Source organism: Podarcis tiliguerta, assembly GCF_965153285.1.
Source record: "Podarcis tiliguerta genome assembly, chromosome: 2".
Taxonomy (NCBI): domain Eukaryota; kingdom Metazoa; phylum Chordata; class Lepidosauria; order Squamata; family Lacertidae; genus Podarcis; species Podarcis tiliguerta.
In genome coordinates this window covers 3736701-3745290 of record NC_139535.1, presented here as the reverse complement: position 1 = coordinate 3745290, position 8590 = coordinate 3736701, and the positions used below count along the sequence as shown (strand labels likewise).

General features: G+C 56.4%; 1 protein-coding gene across 1 annotated transcript in view; it reads left to right on the top strand.

Annotated features, from left to right (window-relative positions):
• Positions 1-8590, top strand: part of LOC310670691 (uncharacterized protein) — a 35184-nt gene that overhangs the window by 15539 nt on the left and 11055 nt on the right. The gene's annotated exons all lie outside the window — the stretch shown is intronic.

Below are 8590 nucleotides of genomic sequence, written 5' to 3'. Positions count from 1 at the left end.
TCCCAGAACTGCTCATAAACTGCACTAGGAAGCTGTATTAGGGGTTCTGGACTAAAGGTAAAGGGGACCCCTGACCATTAGGTCCAGTCGTGGACGACTCTGGGGTTGCGGTGCTCATCTCGCTTTATTGGTCGAGGGAGCCGGCATACAGCTTCCGGGTCATGTGGCCAGCATGACTAAGCCGCTTCTGGCGAACCAGAGCAGTGCACGGAAACGCCGTTTACCTTCTGTGCTGGTCCCGGGGGTAAAGTACCTTGGGTGTAGCAAAGTCCACACGAAGAGGGGCAAGGTCCGAGGCAGAGTGCCGGGCGGTGAACAGGAACGCTGGAATAGGAGGCTGTGCAGGGAACAGGAACACCGGATGGTCGGGAACAGGAGGCCGAGCAGGGAACAGGAGTACCGGATAGTCACGAGCAGGGATCACGAACGCAGGAAGGTCCGAAGCCAACAACGACGTTGCTCCCGCAACCTGGGGCCGGGCTGACTGGGCTTTTATCCTCTTCTAAGGCCGGGGGCGGTCCCGGCCCCCAGGAGCCCCGCCTCCTCTGGCCTTAAGGCGAGCACTCCTCCTGGGGGCAACCAGTTCCCTTCGCCTCTCTGCTCTAAACCTCTGCAGATCAGGAGAGGCCGAAGGGTTACTGGGCCCTGGAGGAGGCTCACCTGTGGCCACTGAGTCGTCAAGCCTCCCTGGGGCCAGAAGGGCTTCACCTGGGGCCAGCTCCTGATGCACTGCCACAGGTGCAGGCTCTTCAGCATCTAGGCCTGGCCCCAGTTCAGCCGGCCCTGGAGGCGGGGACTCCTGTGCAGGCCGGGATTCCTCTGTTTCATCCTCCGAATCGGAATCCCAGGCCATCACACCATCCCCCCTCCCAGGCCCCCCCCTCAACCGAGGGTCCGGACCCGGCTTGCCGGGGTACGTCGCATGGAACTCTCGGAGGCAGGCAGGTGCGTGGACGTTGGCCGCTGGTTCCCAGGAACGGTCCTCCGGTCCGTACCCCTTCCAGTCAATGAGATACTGCAGCTTCCCCCTGCGGTATCGGGAGTCCAGGATGCGTTCCACCTCGTACTCAGGCTCTCCCCGAACCAACACTGGCTGCGGTCGGGGACGGTTCGGGTGGAACTCGTCGGGTGGGGCCACCGGACTCAAAAGGGACCTGTGGAAGACCGGGTGAACCTTCAGGGTTGCGGGTAACCGGAGACGAAATGCCACAGGAGAGACTTGGTCTACGATAGGGAACGGGCCGGTGAAGCGGGCGTCCAACTTCCGCGAAGGTCGAGAGGGGTGGAGGTGGCGAGTGGAGAGCCAAACCAGGTCACCGACGCGAAGTTCCGGCCCCACCTGGCGGTGGCGGTCGGCCTGGGCCTTGTACGCTTCCTTGGCCTGGTGCAGTTGCTCCACCAAAAGCTGTTGCTGGGACTGGAGCTCTTGAAGCCACTCCGTCACCGCCGGGACTGCGGATGTCGGCAGCACCTCTGGAAACAGCCGTGGATGATAACCATAACTGGCCTGGAACGGGGTCTGCTGGGTGGACGCATTCACCGCGTTATTGTAGGCGAACTCCGCCAATGCCAGGTGGTCGACCCAGTCATCCTGCTGGTAGCTGCAGTAACACCGGAGGTACTGCTCCAGCACCGCGTTCGCCCGTTCCGTCTGGCCATCGGTCTGTGGGTGGTAGGCTGACGAGAGGCAGACCTCCGTCCCGAGGGTCCGGTGTAGTGCTTGCCAGAACCGGGATGTGAACTGAACGCCCCGGTCGGACACCACGCGCTCAGGTAGGCCATGCAGGCGGAAGACATGCTGAAGGTACAGCTGAGCAGTTTCCTTGGCTGTGGGTACAGATGGACAGGGAGCGCAGTGCACCATCTTGGTGAAATGGTCGGAGAAAACCAGAAGGCAGGTACAGCCACGAGACGAGGGTAAGTCCACTACAAAGTCCAACGAAACCGTGTGCCAAGGGTGCGGTGGAACTGGCAATGGCTGAAGTAGGCCGGGGGGTCGCCCGGTAGGTCCCTTGGCGCGCCGGCAGACATCACAACCAGCAACGTAGCGAGCCACGTCAGCCTTCAGGCGGGGCCACCAAAACTCTCGACTGACCAGATGGGTGGTCCGATACCGTCCAAAGTGCCCCGCTGCTGGGGCATCATGGGCCATCCGGAGAACCTCCAGCCGTAGTGGCCCTGGCGGGATGTACAAACGACCGTGGTGCAGCAGAAGGCCCTGATGCAGGACCAGCCCCGGATACTGTGGGCTGGACCCTTCAGCCAGCTCCCGGAGTCGTTCCTGGGCCCAAGCGTCGACCCGCTGCTGTTCCCGCACCCGAACCTGCAGTGGCTGCGCCTCCTGGGTGGCCAGGAATGCAGCCGGAGGTAGGATCGTGGTGGGTTCTGCTTGCTGTACCGTGTCTGCGTTGTCGTCAGGTTTCCGGGACAGGGCATCCGCCTTCTGATTCTGAGAGCTAGGGATGTAGCGGATCCGGAACTGGAACCGGGAAAAGAACAACGCCCACCGGATCTGTCTTTGGTTCAGCTTGCGGGTGGTCTGGAGGTACTCCAGGTTCCGGTGGTCGGTTCTCACCTCCACCGGATGTCGTGCCCCCTCAAGATGGTGGCGCCAGACCTCAAAGGCTACCTTGATGGCCAGTAGTTCCCGCTCCCACACAGTATAGTTACGCTCCGCTGGTAGGAGCTGGCGGGAATAGAAGGCACAGGGTAAGAGTGGCGCTTCAGGACCAATCTGTTGAGACAAGACGGCACCGAGAGCCGTACTGGAAGCGTCGGTCTCCACCACAAAGGGTCGAGAGGGGTCAGGATGTTGTAAGATTGGTGCCCTCTGGAAACAGGCCTTCAACCCCTGAAACGCCTCCTCTGCCTCCTTGTCCCAGGAAAACGGCGTCTTTGGGCGCAGTAGCCGGGTCAACGGGGTGGTGCGATGAGCATAATCAGCGATGAAGGTCCGGTAGTAATTGGCGAACCCCAGGAAACGCTGTAGGTCCTTGCGGTTCCGGGGTGCCGCCCATTCTTGAACCGCTGTCACCTTCCCCGGGTCCATTTGCACCCCATCTGGAGAGAGCCGGTGACCAAGGAAGTCCACAGTCCGCTGATGGAACTCGCACTTGCTGAGCTTTGCGTACAAACGGTGCTCACGCAAGCGCTGCAGCACGGTCCGGACATGTCCCTCATGGCGAGCCGGGTCACGGGAGTAAATCAGTATGTCATCCAAATACACCACCACGTACTTGTCTAACAGGTCCTGAAACACGTGGTTGATGTAGCGTTGAAACACAGCAGGCGCGTTGCACAAACCGAAAGGCATAACCAAATATTCGAACTGCCCGTACCGGGTCCCAAACGCTGTCTTCCACTCATCCCCGGCTCGGATCCGAATCAAGTTGTAGGCCCCCCGGAGGTCCAGCTTGGTGAACACCTGTGCCCCTTGCACCCGCTCCAGCAGCTCCGAGATAAGGGGCAAGGGGTACCGGTCTGGGACGGTAATTTTGTTCAGGGCTCGGTAATCATGGCAAGGGCGGAGTTCCCCACATTTCTTCTTAACAAAAAGCACCGGCGCCGCGGTGGGCGAGGTGGAAGGCCTAATGAACCCACGCTCCAGGTTCTTGCGCAAGAAGTCCTGCAAAGCCTCGCGCTCTGGCTCTGTTAGGGAGTATAAGCGACTCACTGGTAAAGGCGCTCCGGGTTGGAGGTCTATGCCGCAGTCAAAAGGCCGATGCGGCGGCAGCTGGTCTGCCCCCCGTTCCTCGAACACGTCCTGGTAGTCCTGGTACACGGCTGGGAGCGTGGGTGCTGCCTCCTCTGAGGGCGCGGCCGCCAGCGTTCCGGATTGAGCATGGGAACATGGGTCTGGGAAGTGCACGGTCCGTTTGACCCAGTCAATCTGAACGTTGTGGGCCTCCAGCCAGTCCATCCCGAGCACCAGGGGGAAGCGGGGCATAGAGGCAATGTCCAAAGTTCGCAACTCCCGGTGCTGCTGGAGACACAGGACCAGAGGCTGGGTCTCCTGAGTAACGGCACCTGAACGCAGAAGTCGTCCGTCAATCGCTTCCACCTGGACCGGTACTGGCTTGTTCCGAAGTGGCACCTGATAATGGGCGGCAAAAGCAGCGTCCATATAGGAGCGGGTTGCCCCTGAATCTACCAAAGCATGGGTGAGGATCCAGGGCCCACCTGGAGGGTATAAACGTACCGAAACCATAAGATGTTGCAAGTCCATTGGTGCGGGCCCATTCTGTACGGTTTGGGACCCCCGGTAGCTAGGGCCATCAGCTACTGGGGTTGGCGGTTTCCCTGCGGCTGGCGTTTCTCAGGGCAGGACCGAGCGAAGTGTCCACTTCCGCCACAGTAAAGACAGAGATTTCCATCCCGACGCCGCGCCTTCTCTGCGGGGGAAAGGCGTGGCCGCACTGCCCCGAGCTGCATAGGCTCCTCCGTTAAATCAGTTGTGACCGTGGGGCTGCCGGAAAAAGCTGGTGCCGTGAACTGGAAGTGTCGGCGACCCCGGGCCTGACGACGATCCTCCAACCGGTCGCCTATTTGTAGACTCCGTTGAATGAGAGTGTCCAGCGTGGTGGGGCGTTCCATTGTGGCCAACTGGTCCAGTACCTCGTCCGAAAGCCCTTCGAGATACTGGTCCCGCAGTGCCGAGTCATTCCAGGTCAAGTCCTGTGCCAACAGCCGGAACTCCGTGGTATATGTGGCCACCGTGGACTTGCCCTGTTTCAAATGCCGAATCGCCCGGTTGGCTTGACTCTCTTTCTGGGGGTTGCCGAACGCGGCCTCCAAACGATTGCAAAACCCCGTATAGTCTGCCAGCAAGGGGGAGTCTTGCCTGAGTAGCGGCAACGCCCACTTGGCCGCCTGGTCCTTTAACAAGCTAATCAAAAAGTGCACCTTGGTACGGTCGTCAGGAAAGTTCCGGGCTCGCCCCTGAATATACAGTTTGGCCTGGGCCAGGAACATGGGAAAGCTGGCCGGGGCTCCATCAAATTTCTCAGGCAAAGCCACTGGGTACTTGCCCGGAGCCGGGGCGTCGGCCCCAGAAGCCGGTAGGGCTTCCAAGCGTTGCTGAAGTGCCTCAACCGCGTCACTGAGCTGCTGCACGGTGTGAGACAAGGCCTGGTTCTCCTGGGCCAAAGCCACCAGTGCAGCCGCCTGTTCAGCCATGGCCTCGGGCTCTTCCCGAACGCACCCCGACGAAGGGGGAGTGCGGGAGGTGGCGGGAGCAAACTGTGCTGGTCCCGGGGGTAAAGTACCTTGGGTGTAGCAAAGTCCACACGAAGAGGGGCAAGGTCCGAGGCAGAGTGCCGGGCGGTGAACAGGAACGCTGGAATAGGAGGCTGTGCAGGGAACAGGAACACCGGATGGTCGGGAACAGGAGGCCGAGCAGGGAACAGGAGTACCGGATAGTCACGAGCAGGGATCACGAACGCAGGAAGGTCCGAAGCCAACAACGACGTTGCTCCCGCAACCTGGGGCCGGGCTGACTGGGCTTTTATCCTCTTCTAAGGCCGGGGGCGGTCCCGGCCCCCAGGAGCCCCGCCTCCTCTGGCCTTAAGGCGAGCACTCCTCCTGGGGGCAACCAGTTCCCTTCGCCTCTCTGCTCTAAACCTCTGCAGATCAGGAGAGGCCGAAGGGTTACTGGGCCCTGGAGGAGGCTCACCTGTGGCCACTGAGTCGTCAAGCCTCCCTGGGGCCAGAAGGGCTTCACCTGGGGCCAGCTCCTGATGCACTGCCACAGGTGCAGGCTCTTCAGCATCTAGGCCTGGCCCCAGTTCAGCCGGCCCTGGAGGCGGGGACTCCTGTGCAGGCCGGGATTCCTCTGTTTCATCCTCCGAATCGGAATCCCAGGCCATCACACCTTCCTGCTGGAGTGGTACCTATTTATCTACTTGCACTTTGACATGCTTTCGAACTGCTAGGTTGGCAGGAGCAGGGACTGAGCAACGGGAGCTCACCCCGTCACGGGGATTTGAACCACCGACCTTCTGATCGGCAAGTCCTAGGCTCTGTGGTTTAACCCACAGTGCCACCCGCGTCCCTTCTGGACTAAAAGGCAGCTCTAATGATAAAATTCTCTCTCTGCACGTCATTCCCACTGATGAGAAGATGCAGACTGATACTTACTGGCTAGAGAGCCGGGAGAGGTTCCTTAGCTGGGCCTTGGAGGTACCTGACATCACCTGCTCTTGATTTTCCTTTTTGAGTTTTAATTATTTATTAACGTTCTTATGTTACATCGGTAAACATTATCATATTACATCACGAGGCTTATTATAATATAATTTTCAGCATGTATACAATGTTTATACTGTATACAAAGTTTATTTTTAAAAGTACAGTGGTGCCCCGCAAGACGAATGCCTCGCAAGACGGAAAACCCGCTAGACGAAAGGGTTTTCCGTTTTGGAGGTGCTTCGCAGGACGAATTTGCTATGGGCTTGCTTCGCAAGACGAAAATGTCTTGCGATTCCTGGGGGTTTTTTCCGCTCCCCACCCCCTTTTTCTAAGGCACTAAGCTGCTAATAGCCTTTTAGCAGCTAATCCCTTAAGCCTTTAATAGCCGCTAAACCGCTAATAGCGCTAATCCGCTAATGGGCTTGCCTCGCAAGTCAAAAAAACCGCTAGATGAAGAGACTCACGGAACGGATTCTTTTCGTCTTGCGAGGCACCACTGTACTGTAGCCCATAGATCAAAACCATAAGGGGAGGGAAACAGAAGGGTCAGACTGAGTCCAAACCAAAGGCCAGGCATAACAGCTCTGTCTTGCAGGCCCTGCGGAAAGATGTCAAGTCCCGCAGGGCCCCAGTCTCTTGTGACAGAGCGTTCCACCAAGTCGGGGCCAGTACTGAAAAGGCCCTGGCCCTAGTTGCGACCAATCTAACCACCTTGCAACCTGGGACCTCCAAAATGTTGTCATTTGTGGACCTTAAGGTCCTCCGCGGGGCATACCAGGAGCGATGGAAAGAAGATAAAGTCCCTACCAGAGAAGATCAGCAGATCAAGTTGATGGATTATGCCAAAATGGCTAAAATGACCGGAAGACCAAGAAATCAGGAAGACCAAAACGTTAACAAGGAATGGGGAAAATTTATAACTTACCTTAAAAACCATTGTAAGCAGTTAAAATCGTTAGTAGAATTGGAATAGCACTCATAGTTTAATGGTGAATTTTGGATACAATGGAGAGGTAAAAGATTTGGATTATCATAAAAGATGCAGGAGGAAAGGACTAACAAAGGGGAAGAGGGAAGTCCAGGAGATTCTTTGGAATCTTGTTTCTATGTTGTATAAAGGTAAAGGTAAAGGTACCCCTGCCCATACGGGCCAGTCTTGACAGACTCTAGGGTTGTGCGCCCATCTCACTCAAGAGGCCGGGGGCCAGCGCTGTCCGGAGACACTTCCGGGTCACGTGGCCAGCGTGACATCGCTGCTCTGGCGAGCCAGAGCCACACACGGAAACGCCGTTTACCTTCCCGCTAGTAAGCGGTCCCTATTTATCTACTTGCACCCGGGAGTGCTTTTGAACTGCTAGGTTGGCAGGCGCTGGGACCGAACAAAAGGAGCGCACCCCGCCGCGGGGATTCGAACCGCCAACCTTTCAATCAGCAAGCTCTAGGTGCTGAGGCTTTTACCCACAGCGCCACCCGCGTCCCTGCTATGTTGTATATGTGACTGTAAAATTTTAATCTGAAAAATGAAATAAATGAATTTTTAAAAATGAAATTACAGGCTAGTGAGCTTAACCAATATACTGGGAACATTGCGAGAAAGTATTGCTGAAGACAGTGAGCAAGGATTTAGAAGAGCAAATCTGTTCTCTTGCAGGATAAGTATTCGGAACCTGTGCTTTTAAAATGGATCGAGAATGATTTAGAGTTCAGGGTGAGCAATGACAACATGTGAGCTGTGGTTGCACAATTGTTCAGGGCGCCTAAAACAGAAAGGGACGGAGAGAAGTTCGAAAAGGATCTGTCGGAAATGATCCTTCATGATTTTGTGTATTTTTAAGCTGAAACGTGGTCAACCCAGCAGGATTTTTTTGTGTCCTGCGCCATCCTCCCAGTTCCAAGGAGAGGGGATAACAGCCTTCCAGCAAATCACTACTAGTCCCTATAACTAGGTCAGCAAAGACAAAAAAAAGAAGCATATTCAGCACTCAAGACTGAAGGAGGAACCCAGACGGCCTGCTCTGCCTACCCCAATTCTCCTTCCCTCACCTGAGCTCGCTGCTTGGAAATGTTGACTTCTTCAACTTGGTGCATTAAGAAATATATAGTATATATAGTGTTAGTGTTATACTGTATTATTTATGCAAATTGATTTTCTCTGGAGTTAAAGATCTGATTGGGACAAACCTTGTTATGCTGAGCTCGTATTCTGCACAATTTGTATACGGCGTCTATTTGATAATGTGCGATTTGCTATGCCTAATAAAGGATATTTGATTTATGTTAATCCACCCCGGCGAGGCTGCTTCCCCCATAGCGGGTTCCTCCCTCTGTCTGGGCTGCATGTTCCCCCTTCCCCCGTTTTTTTCAGAGCTGGGGGGGGGGGAAGAGGTTTTAAAAGGGGGTCTTG